Raw genomic sequence first — 20,365 nt, forward strand, 5'->3', positions numbered from 1 at the left:
GTAGAACAGTGAAATGGCCTTTTGAAGTCACAGTTACAGCACCAGCTAGGTGACAATGCCTTGCAGGCTGAGGCAAGGTTCTTCAGAAGGTTGTATGTGCTCTAAATCAATGTCCAACATATGATGCTCTTTCTCCTACAGCCGGGATTCACAGATCCAGGAGTCAAGGGTCAGGAATGGAAATGGCACTACTCACCATTACTCCTAGTGACCCACTAGCAAAATTTTTGCTTCCCGTTCCCATGACTGTTAGCTCTGCTGGCCTAGAGGTCTTAGTTCCAGAGTGAGGAGTGCTTCCGCCAGGAGACACAACAATGATTCCACTCAACCAGAAGATAAGGATGCCACTTGGCCCCTTGGGGTTCCTCATGCCTCTGAGTCAACAGGCTAAGCAGGGAGTTACGGTGTTGGCTGCGGTGACTGATCCAGACTACCAATGGGAAATTGGACTACTACTCCATAGTGGAGGCAAGGAAGATCTTCTGGAATACAGAAGATCCCCTAGGGTGCCTCTTAGTACTACCATACCCTGTGATTAAGGTCAATTGGAAGTTACAACAAACCAATCTAGGCAGGACAAGTAATAGCCCAGGCTCTTCAGGAATGAAGGTTTAGGTAACTCCAGGTAAAGAACCATGACTATCATATGATGCAGAGAATAAATACATGTGTACATACATACATACATACATACATATATACACACACACATAAAATCATGACCAGTGAGGTGCTTATCGAAGGCAAAGAGAATACAGAATGGGTAGTAGAAGACGGCAGTTTATCAATACCAGCTATGCCCATGTAACCAGTTACAGAAATAAACTGTTATGAGTATTTCCTCCCTATTTTGTTAAGAATATGTCCACGTGTATAGATGCATATAGTAAGCAAAGATCTTTGTTTTCACTCCTCTCTTATTCTTTTATCATGTAACAAGATTTTCTGAACTTATATTAGTATTTAAGTGTTGTTAATTATGTATCATAGTATTTAAATCATGAGATATAAGGAGAAGAGTAAACATCACGCAAGGACTTTTTCTGAAGAAGGAATTATATTCATCAGTTTTCACACTACTGTAAAAAACTACCTGAGACTGGGTAATTTATGAAGAAAAGAGGTTTAATTGACTAACAGTTCTGCAGGCTTAACAGGAAGCATGACTGGGAAGCCTCAGGAAACTTACAATCATGGAGGAAGATGAAGGGGAAGCAAGAACCTTCTTCACATGGTGGCAGGAAAGAGAGAAAGAAGGGGAAAGTGTCACCTTTTAAACCATCAGATCTCGTGAGAATTCACTCACTATCATGAGAACAGCAAGGGGGAAATCCATCCCATGATCCAGTTACTTCCCACTAAGCCCCTCCTCCAATTTGACATGAGATTTGGGCAGGACACAAATCGAAACCATATCAGGTATTAATGTGTTTTTGGTTGTATGCAGGATAGCTGCATCCTGTCAGGTGAAACTATTACCTTGTTATTATCTTATCTGGAAATTAAGTATGATTTCAGGAGTTGCCTATATATAGGTGCCAAGTTGACAAGGGGTGGGCTTGTGATGGTTAATTTTAGAAGTCGACTATATTAAAGAATATCTAAAAACCTGGTAAAACGTTATTTTGGGGTGTTGTCTGAGGGTATTTCCAGAGGAGATTAGCATTTGAGTCCAAGTGGACTAGATGAGAAGCCACACTGCCAGCATCTCAGGGACTCCACCTTGCAAACGGCTTCTCAAGGGACTCCTCAGCCACAATTGTGTGAACCAATCTCCCTAATAAATCCCCTCTCATATGTCTATATATTCATTGCATTGATTTTTGTTTCTCTGGAGAATCCTGACTAATACAGACATCTTGGTTGCTTCCAAGTTTGGGCAATTAAGAATAAAGCTGCTATATACATACATATGTGAGTTTTTGTGTGGACATAAGTTTTCACCTCATTTGGGCAAATGCCAAGGAGTGCAATTGCTGGATCATGTGTTAAGTGTGTTTAGTTTTATAAGAAACCACTAAACTATCTTCCAAAGCAGCTGTACCATTTTGCATTTGAAGCAATAAATGAGAGTTCCTGTTGCTCCAAATCCTTACCAGCATTTGGTGTTGTCAGTGTTCCGGATTTTGGCTATTACAATAGGTGGGTAGTGGTGTCATATTGTTGCTTTAATTAGCAATTCCCTAAAGACAGATGATGATGAGCATCTTTATGTATGCTTATTTTCCATCCATATGTTTTCTTTGTTGATGTGTCTGTTCTGGTCTTTGCCTGTTTTTTTAATGGGATTGTTTATTTTCTTATTGTGAGTTTTAAGAGTTTTTTTTGTACATTATTGATAAAAATCCTTTATCAGATATGTTCTTTGCAAATGTTTTCTCTCCAGTCTGTGGCTTGTCTTCTCATTACCTTGACAGTGTCTTCTGCAGAGCAGGAAGCTTTTAATCATTATGAGGTTCAATGTATCAATTCTTTCTTTTATGGGTCATGTTTTTGGTATTGTATCTAAAAAGTCATCCCCTTATCCAAGGTCATCTAGATTTTTTTCTGTTATTTTCTAGAGTTTTATAATTTTGCATCTTACATTTAGGTCTATGATCTATTTTGAGTTAATTTTTTGTGAAGGGTATAAAGCCTGTGTGTAGATTCATTTTTTGCATATGGATTTACAGTTGTCCCAGCACCATATGTTGAAAAGACCATCAATCTTTCTGCCTTTGTATTGCCTTCACTCCTTTGTTAAACATAGTTGACCATATTCATGTGGGTCTATTTCTCTTCCATTCTATTGGATTTGTTCCTTCAGATTTGTTACATAGATAATCATGTAATCTGTGAACAAAAATATTTGCATTTTTACTTCTTAATCTGTATACCTTTTATTTTCTTGTCTCATTGCAACAGCCATGACTTCCTGTATGATATCAGAAAGGCTCTCCATTCTGTTCCAATCATGTTGATTATTTTACTGAAGCTTTATAGTTAAGTCTTGGGGTCAGGTAGTGTCAGTCCTCCAACTCTGTTCTTCTCCTTCAATATTGCGTTGGCTATTGTGAGTCTTTTGCCTCTCTGTATAAACTTTAGTATCAGTTTGTTGACATCCACAAAATAACTTGGTGGAGATTTTGACTGGGATTGCATTGAATCTGTAGATCAAGTGAAATAACTGACATCCTGACAATTTTAAATTTGTTTATCCATGAACATGGAATGTCTCTCCATTTATTTAGTTGTTATTTGATTTCTTTCATCAGAGTTTTAATATAGATCTTGTACATATTTTGTTAGGTTTATGCCTAGGTATTTCATATTTAGGGATGCTAATATAAATAGGGTTGTGTTTTTAATTTTAAATTTCACTTGTTCACTTCTGGCATACAGAAAAGTGACTAACTTTTTGTATTAACTTTATACCCTGAAACCTTACTATAGTTACCTATTAGTTCCAGGAGGTTTTTTTGTTTTGTTTTGTTTTGTTTTTATTCTTCCAGGTTTGTTACATAGATAATCATGTAACCTGTGAACAAAAATATTTGCATTTTTTACTTCTTAATCTGTATATCTTTTATTTTATTTTCTTGTCTCTGCAATAACCATGACCTCCCATATGATATCAGAAAGGAGTGTCAAGAGAGGACATCCTTGCTTCGTTCCTGATCTTAGTGGGAAAATGTCTAGTTTCTTACCATTAACGTATGACATTAGCTGTAGGTTTTTCATAGCTGTCCTTTATCAACTTGAGGAAATTTCCTTCTATTCCTTGTTTGTTGAGAGTTTTCATCATGAGTCAGTTTTGAATTTTGTCACGTGCTTTTTTTGCATCTGTTGATATAATCTTGTGATTTTCTTCTTTAGCCTGTTGATGTGATGGATTACATTAATTGATTTTCAAATTTGAATCAACCTTTTATACATGGGATAAATCCCACTTGGTTATGGTGAATACTTATTTTTATACATTTTGGATTTGATTTGCTAATATTTTGTTGAAGATTATGCGGCTATGTTCATGAGAGATATTGGTCAATAGTGTTGTTGTGTTTTTTCTTGGAATGCCTTTGGTTTTGGTATTGAGGGTAATATGGGCCTCATGCAATGAGTGTTCCCTATGCTTCTATCTTTTGGAAGAGATCATAGAAAATTGATTTAATTTCTTTCTTAAATATTTGGTAGAATTCACCAGTGACTCATCTGTGCCTGGTCCTTTCTGTTTTAGAAGATTATTAATTATTTATTTATTTTCTTCAATAGATATAATTCTATTCAACTTGCCTTTTTTTTTTTTTTTTTTTTCCTGAGACAGAGTTTCGCTCTTGTTGCCCAGGCTGGAGTGCAATGGCACGATCTCAGCTCACTGCAACCTCCTCCTCCTGGGTTCAAGCGATTCTCCCATCTCGGCCTCCCGAATAGCTGGGATTACAGGCATGCACCACCACACCCCGCTAATTTCGTATTTTTAGTAGAGATGGGGTTTCTCCATGTTGGTCAGGCTGGTCTCAAACTCCCAACCTCAGGTGATCCGCCTGCCTTAGCCTCCCAAAGTGCTGGGATTATAGGCATGAGCCACCACGCCCAGCTGAAATTGCCTATTTTCTTTTTTTAAGCAGAAATCCAGGTTAACAACAAGTTGGGACTTGAGGGGAGTGGAGAAAAACAGTGCAAGAGTTTCCTAAAAGCTTACCCAGTTCATGCATTCACTTATTCATTCATTTGTACATTCATTCATTTGGTAATTCACTCAATAGCCTCCTACTGAACCCATTTACTAGAAATAAGTCCTGCCTCAAGATGATAGCATATGCCTTTCTTATGCCTTCCTGGGCATTTTCTTGAATTACTTTTTTGTGGTTGTTTTTAATGTGTAAATATACATCCCCAATAATTCAGACTCATTAATTTATGTTTGTAATAATTGTTGAAATAAGTTTGACACAAGGTGACCTTTCTGAATTTGCAAAGAAAGTGATTGCCAGGCAAATTTAAAGCAGAAGTCCATTGTGGGGAAGATGTTGTGTCCAAAGCCACACACTTTTCAACGAGCTTTAAGCACTTTCTCCATAGTGTTGAGGGCACAACTGTGGAGTCAGACCTTCCCCAGTATGACCCTGGGTCAGCTACTTCCCAGCAGGGTGACTTAGGATTGTCTCCTTGTCTCTTTAATTCTCCTTTCCCTGACTGTAAAGTGCAAATAATATGACCCACCTTGCAGGCTGCTTGTGAGGGTCCATGAGATATTATGAAGCTTCTAGCACAGTGCTTGGCAGGGCACTGATGGGAGCTCTTACCTTTATTATTAATTCATTCAAAGGGAGATTTACTGATACTCTCTGTAGTGCTGTAAGAGATGTGACGATATCAAAGCTAGTGCCTGTCCTCTTGGAGAATGTAATTCTTTGGGGAAGCTAGGACAGATGCAGATTATTACTATGTAAGATGGGAAGTAATAAAAGACCTGGGAAAACAAGTGAATGGCAGACGCAGGTCAGAAAGGAGACCAATCCCTCCAGCTTGGGCATGCTTGCTGGCATGCGGGTGCCCCAGGGACTCGAGATCCTGTTGCTGAATGATCAGATGGTGGCATCTGGGGTGGACCCTGAAGGACGAGGCTGGCTGTGTGTGTGACAGCAGACCTTTCTCCCTGCTGCCTGTGCTGTGCTTTCATACTGCAGACACCCAGCAAGTGAGCGCTGAGTTAGATTCCAGAGAGAGAGTTCAAGAAAATGCATAGCAGCAGACAAACCCCTCTATCGTTAATAGCAGAGATTTCTTATTTGTTCATTTGCAAGATCCTTTGTCAAATTCTTCTGGCCTTGGGCCCTTTGATCACTTCTGTGTCCTGTGCACTTAAGTCTGGTGGATTCCTTCTTGCCCCTCAGCACTCAGCTCTGGCAGCCGTGCCTCCCCCGAGTCCGGTCTGACCGTTCCCTGCAGCTTTACCTGGTTCTCTGTGAGCCTGAGCACTTGGGCTGCTCCATCTTTCAACAGCCCCAGGAGTTGGTCTGAGTCATCTTGGACCTCCTAGCTCAATAAATGTGTAAACTTGCCGTAGCCCAGATCTTGCTCTGATTTATCAGCATTTAGCCATTAGTCCAAATACGTGAGGCTTTTCAAAAAATACAGAAACAGCCGGGCGCGGTGGCTCACGCCTGTAATCCCAGCACTTTGGAAGGCCGAGGCGGGCGGATCACTAGGTCAGGAGATCAAGACCATCCTGACTAACATGGTGAAATCCTATCTCTACTAAAAATACAAAAAAAATTAGCCGGGCCTGGTGGCGGGCACCTGTAGTCCCAGCTACTCGGGAGGCTGAGGCAGGAGAATGGCGTGAACCCGGGAGGCAGAGCTTGCAATGAGCTGAGATAGCACCACTGCAGTCCAGCCTGGGCCAAAGACCGAGACTCTGTCAAAAAAAAAAAAATACAGAAACAAGTAGTTCCCACTCACCCTTCCTCTCTTCTGTTAGTGTGCATTCAGACGATGCCAAGGAACGGGCTTCTCTGGGCAGAGCCGGGGCTTTGCGAGGGATCTTTCTCAGCCACACGTGTCCAGCATGCATGTGGCCTTCTCCTGGGGCATAGAAGTACTTATTTCAGACCACACAAATGAAAACGATTAACATTCAGCAAAATATCCCAGCTGCAGTCTAATTATTTCCTATGGTTGTTGGTGACAGTGTCCCCTTTTCGGAGCGGGGTTGGCCAGAGGCAGGATGAGAACAGTGTGGGCTTGTTGGGGAGGTGTTGTAAGGCACCCAGCACGGAGAATTGAAAAGCCTTCTTTAGAAGCTTCTCTCTGGGGCAGGGTGGGGGTGGGAGAGGCTACGGTAAAGACCCACAGTGGCCTGGGCTCTTCTCTCCAGCAAGATGCAACAGGACAGGGAAGGAGGGCCCCCAGGAGGCCCCTGGGGTGGCCTGGAACTTGAGAATGAACTGATGCTGGCAGGCACAGCCTTCTTCACTTCTTCACAAGGGTGGGCCCCGCCTTAGACTGCTGGGTGACACCTGTGCATAAGCGCTCCACCCCCAGCGAGAGAAAGCGGGCCGCTGGGACTGGCTGTCCTTTACTGTGTGACTCTCCCCAGTGTCTTGTCTGTCCCTTCCTACCTGTCACTGCACTTGGTAGTCACATATTTATTCGTACCTTGGTGTATTTATTCCTGTCTCCCCCACGAGACTGCAGGCAGCACTGAGAACCCAGGCTGTCTTGCTCATGCTCTGCCGCCAGGACTAGCCGGGCCGGGTACCCCGGGGGTACTCCCCGGGTGCCTGTGGAATGAATGAATGAGTGGATAGCTGAGTGAGTGAAAGAATATATGAAATTGGTTCTGCAGGATGTGCGGCCTGCAGTTACCACTCAGGAGATGCTGGCTCCAGGGTAGGAGAGAGACTCCATTTTTCTCTGGGTATTACTGGGCTGTTTTAATTTCATCAAACAATAGGAATTTATTACCTGTTTTCTTAAGCTCTAAATAACAAAGGGAAGCACAGTAAGTATTCTGTTCTTCTTCTTTGCCAGGGCCCAGAGGTTGAGGGAGGAGCAGCCCATGGTGCTGGGTGCCAGTGGGGGGTGAGGAAGAGGCTGCAGAGGTCCCTGCTGCCTGGACACGTGGCTCTAGCCCCTAATGGAGGGGCAGCCCCAGGTACCACTCCCTGAACCTGCGGGAAGGCTGGCACAGACAGCACATGAGTGCGGCACATGCCAGGCCACAGGGCTCCTTTCTTGTAACTCTCAAGGCCCCATGAGGCAGACCAGGTGACCGAGGCTCAAAGGGCAAAGTCACTTGTTCTGGTGGCTCAGCTGCAGGACAGTGACTGTAGGGCCAGCGCTCTGTGCACCCGCAGCTGCTCTGCTGGACACAGACCTCCCCGGGGAAGCAGAGACCACCCTGCATCTGAACGGGGAGGGGTCGATGGAGTGTGCCCTGGTGACATGGGCTCTGCAGGGCGGGGTCAGCCTCCCGCTCAGTTCTGCATCAGCACTTGCACCACAGAGGCCTCAGTGAAGCCGAGGGAGCTCAGGGGAGCAGGAGTCTAAGCCGGAGGGCCTCAGCGGGGCGGCTGTGCCCTACCCAACGCCCAGGACATCAGCAGTGTCTGGAGACAGGTTGGATTGTTATGGCCAAGGAGGGAGCAGTGTCATTGGCAGTTAGTGGGCAGAGGCCAGGGATGCAGCGGAACAGCCTACAGTGCCAGGCAGTCCCCAGCCCCCGCCATGTCCACGGTGCTGAGGTGGAGAAATCCTGGGCTTAGGTCACACCCAGGTGCACAGGAAGGATCTTGCATCCCAGGAACCAGGGGCTGGGAGAGAGGAGAGCTGGGCTGGGGGCTCTGGAGGTCCCAAGTTGGGGTGCCCTTGGATTCCTATGTGGAGGTGGAAACCTGGGTCTAAAGGCCTTGACTGGGGGTCGCGGGCTGAGAAACACTGGCTGAGGCTGCAGGAAGGATGTGCCTCTGAGGAGCAGGCCCGTGGAGGCCAGACACTGAGGCAGCTCGGTCCCCCTGGGTCCTATGGAAATGCAGGTAACCCATGATATCCTAGGGTCCTGCTCCCACCCAAGAGAGGGCTGGGGTGAGTGGTCACAGCTGAGGGCCTGCAACTGTATGGACCCATTCTCCACACCACACACAGACCAGCAGAAGCATCTGGCATGTTCCCCCAGCACCCCTGCATCTCACTAACTCCCATTCCTCCCTCTCCTGTCAGCCAAGGCCACTCCCTACAGGATGCCTTCCCTGACTGCTGCTCTGGGTCAGGTTGCATCTTCTCAAAGAACTATATGTAATTTACATCCTTTGTTAATGTGAACATGTGATTAACTGGCTTCTGGGCGGATGCATCCTGGTGTCTTCAGAGCCCAACACATAGTAGATGCCCAGAAAGTGGTTTTAAAATGATTATGCTTTGTCTTTGATAAATAACATAGGCGTCTTTACAGTGTGTATAGGCAGAGCCGAGTTGAGACATCGAAAGTGGGCAGGGAAAGTGTCTCCAGTCCTGGAGTTGTGGGGAAGCACCGTAGGCGAGCCTGTTTCCTCCGATCTCACCTGGGATGGAGTGTGTGTGTGTGTGTGTGCATGCATGCGTGCGTGCACACACACGTGCACACATGTGTGGAACCCACGGGGCTGGGGATAGTCTGTAGCAGTGTGAGACAACCAGCACACCATCCTGGTGCTGAGCACAGCTCAGTGTCCCTGTCTGGGAAGCCCGTGACCCTTGGGGCAGAAGTTCTGCACCGGGAGTCCGCAGTGGGCCAAGGCAGTGGTCTTCAGCCCATTTGCAGAGCTACCTTGCCCCTCTGTGCCTGAGATAAAAAAAGATGGTTTCTCCTTCATGGAGAAGGAGTTCAGTTTTATTAATACTTTCTTAAAGTGAGCCACAGGATTAGTGCTGGCCCCCAGGTTTTGAAATCTTCCATCTGATGTTCAGCCTCTTTCCTGTTGAGACCACTCCTTGCAAAGATGATTGCTCTTGAAGTTGAACCCAGCATAACTGCAGTCCATCGCCCCCTCCCAGCTGGCAGAGTATCCTTTGCTTTCATTTTATTTATTGTTTATTTATTTATTTATTTTTGAGACAGAGTCTTGCTCTGTTGCCCAGGCTGGAGTGCATTGGCATGATCTTGGCTCACTGCAACTTCTGCCTCCCGGGTTCCAGCAATTCTCCTGCCTCAGCCTCCGGAGTAGCTGGGATTACAGGAGCCCACCACCGCGCCCAGCTAGTTTTTGAATTTTTGGTAGAGATTGTGGTTTCACCATGTTGGCCAGGCTGGTCTCAAACTCCTGACCTCAGGTGATCCGCCCACCTTGGCCTCCCAAAGTGCTGGGATTACAGGCATGAGCCACCATACCCGGCCTCCTTTGCTTTTATCAAATTTCAACTTCTAGGAATATATTTTCATAATGTGTTTCTAGCCGTCCTTAAGAATTAATGAAGTTCTTAGTTCCATTTTTTTTTTTTAGCCCTTGGCTAACTGTGGACAATTCTCAATTGTAAGGGAAAGATTTACTTCTGTATTAATAAGTCTCACTGTCTCCGAAACTCTTTTCACATTCAAAGGGCACTCGCATTACCTGGCAATTACTCTTTCTCGATGAGACACAGGTTGGTGATATTTGGGAATATGACTTTGGGGAATACAAACTCTGTTTAAGTAATGATTTTGAAAAACATCTCTCTGCACCAGTGAATGCCATGAACAGTTTCATTTTCAGTAAGCACTTGCAGCCAGTTGTCTAGTTGTCAGAAGCCGGGCTCATCAGCGGGCTCCTGGTGTGGGCATTCTGCTGCTGGAAGGTCAGGGAGTTCCCTGGACCCCACGGAAGAAGCTGTCTCCATGAAGGACAGGGACCGTGCCGTGAACCTTTTATTCTCCCACTGACATGGTATGAAGGCATTTCGGTTTTAAGCATCTTTTTTCCCAATTTCTCAGAACGCTTTGAAGATCTTGCACTTGACTTCTAAAATTCAGTCCAATTCCTTAATAAGTACATCATTATTACAAGTTGGCTTTTTTACTTCTTAAGAAGCATCTTTAATTTGAACTTCCATAACCGTATTTTTGTAATTATCAAATGGCAGGAAATAGATGCTGACTCCCGTAATTTTATCATTCTAAATGTCACAAGAATGGCAAGGATCTTTAAAAGACAAAAGAAGTTCTTCAATTAGGAATTCCCATGGTAACCAATATAGCTCAATCTTTTTTTTTCTTTCTGTGGCTATTTTAAGTATTTAAATTGATTTACATCCCTGTGGAATGTGAAAAAAGCCTGGATCCCATATACATCCATTCCACCTGGAGTTTGGGGGTTTTGTTTTAAGCCATGTTCTTCTTTTGATTCCTTGCCAGTGTCTGCAGTGGAAGGTAAGGGTTCGCCCCTAAGCAAAAGCCTTTTAAGTTTCCTTAACTTAGGAAGAAGTCGTGATTTACCTTTGTATTCCTTTTACAGTGGATATTAAAACATAAACATATAAATTATCTCATTTTGAATTGCTCTTATACTTTATGTTGAACAATGAATATAAATGTATTTTAGCAGCCAGATGTTAGAGGATAACACTGGCTTAATTTGTGCTGAGTGTGGAGCCCCTTCTGGGTGCGGTGAGAGTCTGAGCCTGTGAACCTCGTATCTGCCCAGCTCCTGCTGGACAGCATCAGAGATCTGCTGGCTCAGGGTCCAGCCAGTCTCCACCTCTTTCTGGAGCAGAACACTGCACACCAAATTCACTGGTACTGCAGCCACAACCCTGGACACCTGGACATGTGCATTTTCCCATCTTCTGCCCCACTGGCCCTTTGCCTGACCTCCTCCTGGCCTTCAGTCTGAGGTCTCCTGGGGGCCACGAATGCCTCTGCAAAGTTGCAGGTCCTGATGGTGGGCTATGGGTGCTCCCAGCTGAGCACAGTCATGACTCCCACACTCACTGTCCAAGGAAGTGAACACAGTAAGTGTGGATCTACCAGATCTTCACTGAGCCTCAGGGCAACCCTAAAGAGAGGACAGGCATGTTTATCCTCATTTCATCCATGAGGAAGTGGAAGCTCAAAGAGGTCAGACGCTGCATCTGGGGTCAGTGTGGTTTTCTGCCTCTGGGACCCCCTACCCCTGAGGCCAGTGTCCATCCCCCTCAGCAGGTGTGTGGAGCCCTCTGGACACAACATCTTGCTAGGAATTGCATTACAGTTACTGACCATTTATCTTTTAAAATGGGTTAATAAGCTGAAGGAAAGATGGGAAGTTTCTCAGATATCACATATTGGCAGATATTACAGCCAAAATACACACAGAGGGAAACATTTTGGGGAAGGTTGTGGCCATGATAAAAATCAGCATTTATTGAGCCTGTGATATGTGGCAGACACCATGAAGGGTGCATTGTAGACATTACCACATACACCCCATGCAGCCATAGGGTGACCAGCCACCTACTTAGCCAGGGACTGAGGGGTTTGCTGGGATGGGGGATTTTAGTTTTAAAACACGGATGGTCCTGGGCAAAGCAAGGTAAGTTGGTCACCCCACCCGCCACCCCAAGGTTAAGATGGACTTACCTTCATTTTGTAAATAGAAAACCCATGGCTCAGAGAGTTGAGGTAACTGCCCAGGCTGCTCTGATGGCAAGAGGTGCAGCTGAGGCCTGGAACAACACCTGTCAGAACCCAAAGCCACATTTTTTGACCACGACACCTTTGTCATGGCCATGAAGAGCAGTCCCTCCTGCGATGGAAGTCTCAAGGTCATCCATATGACCAACACCTTGAAAAGATTTAGGTGATAAAATTGAGATTCTTAATTCTTTTGAAAAAAAATGATTAAAATCAGAAAATTATTTTCAGATAAAGTTTATGCCAAAAGATACAAAGTCTTGCTCTGTAAGAGATAAAGCGTTTTGTGGCAAACAAACAAACAACACTTTAAGGGCAAAGTCAGGCCAACCGTCCTGCTCTCTGCCATCCGGTAAGTCTCTCCATGCTCATGGTCATCTGTCGCCCAGTGTGAAGACTGCTAAGGGCAGATGACATGCTCAGTGTTTCTCAGTTGACCGTATTTTTTAATTGAGTTTTTAGACAAATTAAATTAATGAATTTGTTTGCTTATTCATGTAGAGTAAAAAGCAATACCCACTCTACTCCAAAATAGTAGCTCAAGCTATGATTTTGCAAATTGCTATGGTTTGGCTGTGTCCCCACCCAAATCTCATCTTGACTTGCAGCTCCCATAATCCCCACATGTCATGGGAGGGACCCTGTGGGAGGTAATTGAATCATGGCAACAGGTTTTTCCCGTGCTGTTCTCGTGATAGTGAATAAATTCTCACAAGATCTGATGGTTTTATAAAGGGCAGTTCCCCTGCACACACTCTCTTGCCTGCTGCCATATAAAGATGTGCTTTTGCTCCTCCTTCACCTTCCACCATGATTATGAGGCCTCCCCAGCCATGTGGAACTGTGAGTCCATTAAACCTCTTTTTTTTATAAATTACCCAGTCTAGGGTATTTCTTCATAGCAGTATGAAAATGGACTAACACACAAATTATATTAAAATGCAGCATCCTTACAGAAAAGTCTGCACCAGTCATAAGCACACAGAGCTCTGAACTTTCAAGTGAGCCAGCACCCAGATCAAGGAATGTGACAGGCCCATTCCCCCAGCCCAATCCCCTTATTGCTCTTCCAGTCCCTTCATGCCTCCCTTCCAGGGGTAACCATTGTCCCCACTTCTGACACCATAGATTAGTTTCGCCTGCTTTCGAACTTTATATAAGCTGGATCATAGATTATATCGAAGTATTTTTATGTTTATTGAATACCTACTATGTGCAAGGCCTTGCCTAGCTATTCAATGAATCTAAATGACTTTGTTTTGAATGCCTCCCAGGTTGCTCTATAGATGTGTGTGTGTGTGTGTGTGTGTCCCTGGATATAGATCACACAGTTGTCTTAGCCGTCAGCCCTCAAAAGGCAGGTTCACATGGTGGCCAGCTCACATCCTGTGTGTGTTCAGGAAGGCACTGCTGCCATGCAAATGTCATTTAAATGTGGCATATCTATGAATTCAACAGGGTAATTTGGTTCCTATGTTGTTGGAAAGTTATCTGAATGCTGAAGTCAACTGCACTCCAGGCTTGAGTAAACAAGTCAGGACAATGAAGAGAGGAAGTTGCTGTTAGGTTTGGTGGGGGGAGGGGAAGGTGACTTTCACAAGTCCTCTTGTACAAGGGCCACCGTGTGAAACCTGATGTCCAGTGAAGACACAACAATCCAAATAGATCACTGCCTTCCAGCCCCAGGGTCTACGCAACAAAAAGCCTTCCCCATTGAGGCCATCTGGCGAGTTCTGCCTCCAGTGTCCTGGGAGCAGTCAGCCAGAGCCCAGGGCAGGGGGCCTCCCCAGCCTCCATTCTGCAGATCGTTCTTTCTGGGCAATTCATGCTCATTCCCACACAGAAAGGTTTGAGGCAATTTGTGGAAGGAGCGTTGTATCAGGGATGGTTTCTAATTCAGGTGGATTAAGGTATGGATGCTGTCTTCACTGCTCACTTGTCAAATAACTGAACTCCTGACTTCTTTGAACTCTGGGCTTCTAATCTGTGAAGTCAGAATAATAATAACTGGGTAGTTGTGAGCATTAAGTTTAAAAATATGTTGTGGCAGCACTTTGCATGAGCAGACCATAGTATAAATGCCAGCTCCCTTTCCCTGGAGATAAGAAGTGATTGTGATTGTGCGTTAAGTTCTGTTTTAAGCTTCCTGGCTGACAAGGCAAAAATGAAACACAATGGCTTATATTGTTCTAGTCTGATTCAAAGAATGTCCCTAGTTTTTCAGGAAATATAAACACTTTCCTGGTGTTACATTCTAAGACAACTTTATTTTGCAAGCCTAAATGATTCAGTCAGGGTTTCCAACAATGGTTTTCACCCCCAAAAGATGGAGAATTCCCCTTTCTATTTCCATAGCATGTATCAATCCTTTAAAAAATACTAATCTGAGGTTATGATAGTGCAACACTAAATTCGGAAGGCAAACGCCATGGAGCTGGAATTGCATTCTGTTGCTCCATTTCTTTCACCGTCTCTTTTTACTGGACATCTTATGATAAGAACGTAAATGGAAAGGGCAAGCCTGGAGTGACAAAGGGAATCCTCCATTCACTCCGCACAGTGCTGTTGCTGGGCTCGGGACATGGAGAGGGCAGGGGCTGTGAAGACATCCTGGTGCCTTTGCAGGGTCGTCATGAGGATAAAGGGGATGGGCCAGGTGTGACAGCTCAGGCTTATAATCCCAGCACTTTGGGAGGCTGAGACTGGCAGATCACTTGAGGCCAAGAGTCCCAGACTAGCCTGGCCAATATGGTGAAACCCTCTGTCTACTAAAAATACAAAAATTAGCTGGGCATGGTGGTGCACACCTGTAATCCCAGCTACTCGAGAGACTGAGGCACAAGAATTGCTTGAACTTGGGAGGCAGAGGTTGCAATGAGCCGAGATTGGGCCACTGCACTCCACCCTGGCAACAGAGCGATACTCTGCCTAAAAAGAAAAAAAGGGGGGGCGGGGGGGATGATGCAGACATGAGCTTTGTGTGTGTTCTTGTCATATCACATGTAAAGGAGACGGTCAGACTGGGGATATTTTCTGTTACAAAATTATACATCTGGAGAATCATGGTGAACGTGAATTCTGTGTGAGATGCTGGCACGTGCCTCCGGCACTTCATGAAGGAGGCTGTTGGTTCTGGAGCATCCGTGGCTTTGCTCCTCAGGCTGCTGGCCGTGGGGACCCTGAGTCACAAGCTCTTCAGAAACTCTGGTGCTGGGGAGGCGAAGCTGTCTCCTCCTCTCTCCCTTTGCACAGAAATTCCAGAATTTGGATTCTTTTGTAACCTCGAGCTGAATGTTCAAAATGTTGAAGCTGAGTTCTTTTTTTGTTTTTCATATAAGTACTTACACACACGCGTAAAAAAAAAGAGCCAGTAACCAAGGGCTTTTCCCAGGCCCCCAGTGGCCTGGAAGTCCAGCCCACACTCCCAGACTCCAGCTGGGAGACACAAGAGGGAGGGAACTTGGGTGGGGGACACCCCACAATGATGAGGTCCTTAGGAGACTCCAGGGCCTCCAGGAACCCAGCTGCCACCCGAGAGCACCCTAAATCTCAGAAGCTAGCCAACCCAATGGAAGGACGTTAAGGTCTTTTCAGTGTAAGCACAGCTTTGCGGAGGAAAGGGTTGTATTTGCAGAATTCGCTGGAATCACAGCTCCAAGCCCAGAATGTCCTCCCACCCTCTACCCACCTCAGGACTGGATTCCTGTCCTGTAAGGCCAACTGAGCTCTCCTCCCTCATTACCTGTCCCCAGGTACAGACCTTCCCCTCACACCATTGGTAACTCATCTGTTGCGTTTTTTCATGTATCCTGAAGCACCTACACAGTAGGCATTCGATAAATATCTGCTGAGCCGTGGATTACACAGTAGAGCCACCGATGAAATGATGCCTACGAACCTCCTACAAAACTCCTGTTTTATTATATCAAACTCTGAAAACTGCCAGTTTGGACTATTCTTTTGTTAATCCTACAATGAGTTAAGCTGACTAATGGACACTCAAGTTTCCATCATGGCTGCGCTCACAAAAAAGATCACCTGATATTTTCCCCTTGTTACTACGGAAGATTTTAGGTGGATCATATTCCTATTCGTATCATAGGAATCATTTACTGGGGAAGGGTCATTTCACTTCAATTATGTTTTGAATGATTAGTCATTTCAAAAATAAACCATCCCTCCAGGTTAAATTTATCTGGGACTCATGGTTGGATAAGCTTCTATGTCATTAAAATTAATTGATGTAGCAAAATCAGCTGCAGTCATTATCCTGTCCCATATCTGTGGCAGACCCAGGAAGGTGCTCACTGTCTACACACAGCGGCAGAGGTCTCTGTGTCCTTTGTCCCATGCAGAGACCCTGCCTGTAAGTCTCACTGAACTGAAAGTTAGATCGGGAGTCTCCATATGACCTGACTGAGAGCTTCATGTTGTCAAGTGTCCATACAAGGCTAATGTGACACTCACGCTGGGGCTGGCACATTTGAACAAATGGTTCACTTCAAACATTCACGTCCCAAAAAGGACCCCAGTGGGCATAGGGAGTCCAGCCCAAGACGAAGTATCAGGGAGCTGTTGGGAGCACGGGTCTTACGGTAAGAGACCTGGAGTAGGGTGGGGATTGGCACCCCCCTGGAGGGCGTCTCCATGTTCTCGATGCCTCTGTTTCCTCCTCTGGAAGGCAGGGAGGGCCCTTCTCAGCTCTCCACACTATGTGGAGGAGTCGGTGAGATGAAGCCTGCCCAGTGTTTTCACTCGGTGCCGCCCTGAGGTGCGAGAGCCCCGTGCACGGTGCCCTGGCCTTGCTGTCCTCGCAGGTACTAGCGCATTCCACTTCCTTTAGAGAATGAGCACTGGAGTAAGGAAGGTCAGATGTGTGCCCATCCCGGCCTGCAGCGAGTGCTTGCCCCTCACAAGGCATTTCCTGGGGAAAGTCTCCAGCGTGCGCGATTTGCAGTTTAGTTTAAACGGAAGGAGGTTTATTAGAATCTTGGCAGCTCTAGAAGGAGACTCTTAACTCTCCATTGGCTACAGATCCCGGCCAGCCGTGTGGGTGGCTCCCTCAGGCCGGTCAGATGTTCCTGCTGGGATGGCCATGGGCACCAGGAGAGCTTTCCCTTAGCACTTTCAGACCTCAGACCTCCTGGCAGATTCAGGTGCAGCATTGAACTTCATGCCGTTTTCCTAAATTCAACTTCCAGAGCTTTTACCTTTTCAGAGACCCAGCCTAGTTTATAGAAGCCCAGCAGAAACTTTTCTTCAATTTGCTCGTGACTCTTAGATGAGTTTGGAGCCGGGTGGGAAGATGGTATTTCAGCATCCTAGGCAGGGGCACATCAGATGAACTGTGCGCTTTGAAGCCATGATGCTGCCTGACCATGAGGGTAACATGGGGGAGGAGGAATCCTTGTCAGTATCCTGTCTGTAGTTGGCTGGGCAGTGACCACTTCCCCTGACTGCTGCCTGGGGACTGCTCCTCCACACACAGCTTATCTCCCAGGAAGCAATTCCAGGCCCAGGCACCAAGGGCCCAGGGTTTTCCTAATGTTGAGGACATTATTGCCCGGTGGCATAGAACATGGGATTTGGAGTCAGATCTGGCTGGATTTGATTTCTGGCTCAACCTCTTATTGACCATGTGACTTCACGCATGTTACTTCAGGGTGGCCGTGAGGATCAGACAGGATCCTGTATGTACAGTGTCTAGCACGTGCCCCAAGGACCATTTGTCCTCATAAATGTGATTATTAGGTAGCAAGGCAGTGCTACATGTGGCCCCACCCACGGCCAACCCCACGGTGCGAAGAGCAGCCTTTCTGTCCTTACCTGGGCTTTACCCTCCTCTATTTCCAAGCTCGTCCACCCAACATTCTCTCACTGGATCATTACCATGATGCCGTGGATCATCAGCAAGCATCGGTGACCTCATGTGTAGTGGCCATTGAAGCACAGAGAGGTGGAGGGGCTGCCCAAGGTCACCCAGTGGGCAGGGATCTGGCTGGAGAGCACACGCTGCTGCTTCTCCCTCCCTTGGACTATGGATTACAGGAGAGACCAGTAGCCATGCAGGTGGCAGGTGGGAGGCCTGGGGTTCTGCAGGTATGAGCAGACACACATCAGCCCCCTCTACCACCGGGCTTTAATGTCTCCACATCACACAGAGGCCTGGGACTGTCCGGCTGTGTGGTGCAGCGGCTCGAGCACATACACTTTGGGATGATTCCTTGAGTTGTAAAGAAAGAAAATAAATCTCCTTGAGAATGATGGATGCACTGCTTAGCAGTGGAAGAGGAGAGCTGACCTTTCTAGGTAGACAAAACAGAATGCCTGTCAAACATTACACTTTTGTTGCAGTATATTGTTCCAGAATGGAGCACTGCATATTTTTGCTATAATGCTGTTTTTGTTTCTAAATGAATACTGCAGTGTTCTTTTATGTGGAGGAGGGATTCATTACTGGTTCACAGAACTTTTTCAGTGGTGGGGAAAAAATAGGTGCTTGTCCTCAGCAATGTGCATCAAGCCTAGACACATTTCTGTTAGGAGCACAGTGATTTGTGAATTCCCTGACAGCTTACCTTTTATTATGAGCTCTATTTTAAATAGAGACATGTAGCTTTTCCTCTTCAAGACAATATAACAGATACCTAGAATCTTCTCTGTTATCTCTCATTTGTTTTCAAGCTAGCCTCTTTTTTGTGCATTTTATAGGGATTCTTATTTATGAACTAGTTTAAATGGTTCAGATCAGCCAGTTGTTGTGGGGTGGAGGATCATTAAAACAATAATATTTACAAATGTTTCAGCAAAGTGGCTAGTCGATTGGCAGATTTTTCATTCATCAGCTTTCCTAATTTTCAGAATCTTCCTGAGGAATATCTAACAAACGTCTCTGCTCTGAGTACCATATTCCTGAAAAAAAAAATTGATCTGTTTTCAGGATGGGTCTCCCCTTTTCTCAGGCTAATATATTTTCTTAGTCTCTCGCTAATATCCTCTGCATGCCTGTGAAGGATGCATCACTTTCTGATAGCTCTGCGCCTGAACCCCACCTCTGTCGATGGCAACGCTTCACCCAGGCCCCCAAGCCAAGCCCACGGTCACGCTTAGCTTCCTTCCCTTTTCCCCACTTCTCACATGCCTCCAAAGCTTGTGAGCTCCGCTTCCTCTATTGTTAAATAGCTGCCCCCTCCCCGGCCGCCCACCACTGCCCTTGAGAACACCTGTTCATCCTGCATCTGGACCACAGGTGTGGCCTCATTAGTCAGGAATCCACAGTCCACACTTAGCATGGTCCTGCCCCTTATTCTTCTCTGCAGCCATCACAGTGACCTACTTTGCAGAGAGCAGAATGGGAACGCCCAGGCTTGCAGACTTCTGCAGCCCCCTTGTGGCTTCAGCCCAAAGCCAAAGGTCTCTGCAGCATTCCGGGATCTGCCCACCACACATCCCAGGCTCACAGCAGTGATTTATTGGGTCCAGGCCTTATACTGAGTTCTGCGTCGGGTCCTTTCCTCCTTTACTAACTCAGCAGGAAATTTTATTATCTCTATTTCGCAGATGAAGAAACTTAGGCTCAAAACTGTTGTGACTTGTTCCAAGGTCAAAGCCAGGATCCAACTTACTTGCCATTTCCAGAATGTTCCATACACTCTCTGGCTTCCCTGTTTTTGTTTGTGTGTTCTTCCTGGGAATTTTCTTCTTGAGAAAGATGACCTAACTTTAGCCAAACACAGGTTAGTGTTCTGCTTCCATCCTTCATGGCGCCTGGGCTTGCCACGACCTAGCACTGCTCACCCCTGCATTTCAATGATCTGTTTATAAGCCTGTCCTCTGGACTTCTTTTAGGGTAAGGAGGCTGAGGTTCTGTCCATGTATTTTTTTTAATCTCTAAATCCTAAGCAATTGGCACGGAAATAGCACATAGTAGATGCTCACTAATGTTAAATGGCTGGTTTAGCATATTGATGTACTCATTCAACTAGTATTTTATGAGTTTCTGGTACATGCACAGAACTTTTCGTATACTAAAGATGTTCAAGCTAGAGATAGCAGGTTTTCTATTCAGAAATCACCACATTAGCCATGGATGCTCTGTCTTTGGGGAGGGTCTGCACCTGCCTTCGTCATCTGTAAAATGTGGATCATACCTCCCCACCTCATAGGGCAGCTGAAATGGCAGCAAACATCCTTAATGTTAATCCAGAGTCCTACTGTACTGTGTTGTTGTAGAGACGTGAAGACACATAAAGATGG

The 20,365-nt window shown here is 45.7% G+C and overlaps 1 protein-coding gene across 4 annotated transcripts in view; it reads left to right on the plus strand.

The window, feature by feature from the left end:
• The window catches only part of PTPRE (protein tyrosine phosphatase receptor type E), a 179,385-nt gene that overhangs the window by 47,971 nt on the left and 111,049 nt on the right, over nt 1-20,365 (plus strand). The window lies entirely within an intron of this gene.

The sequence above is a fragment of the Pan paniscus genome, chromosome 8 (genome assembly GCF_029289425.2).
Source record: "Pan paniscus chromosome 8, NHGRI_mPanPan1-v2.0_pri, whole genome shotgun sequence".
NCBI classification, from domain to species: domain Eukaryota; kingdom Metazoa; phylum Chordata; class Mammalia; order Primates; family Hominidae; genus Pan; species Pan paniscus.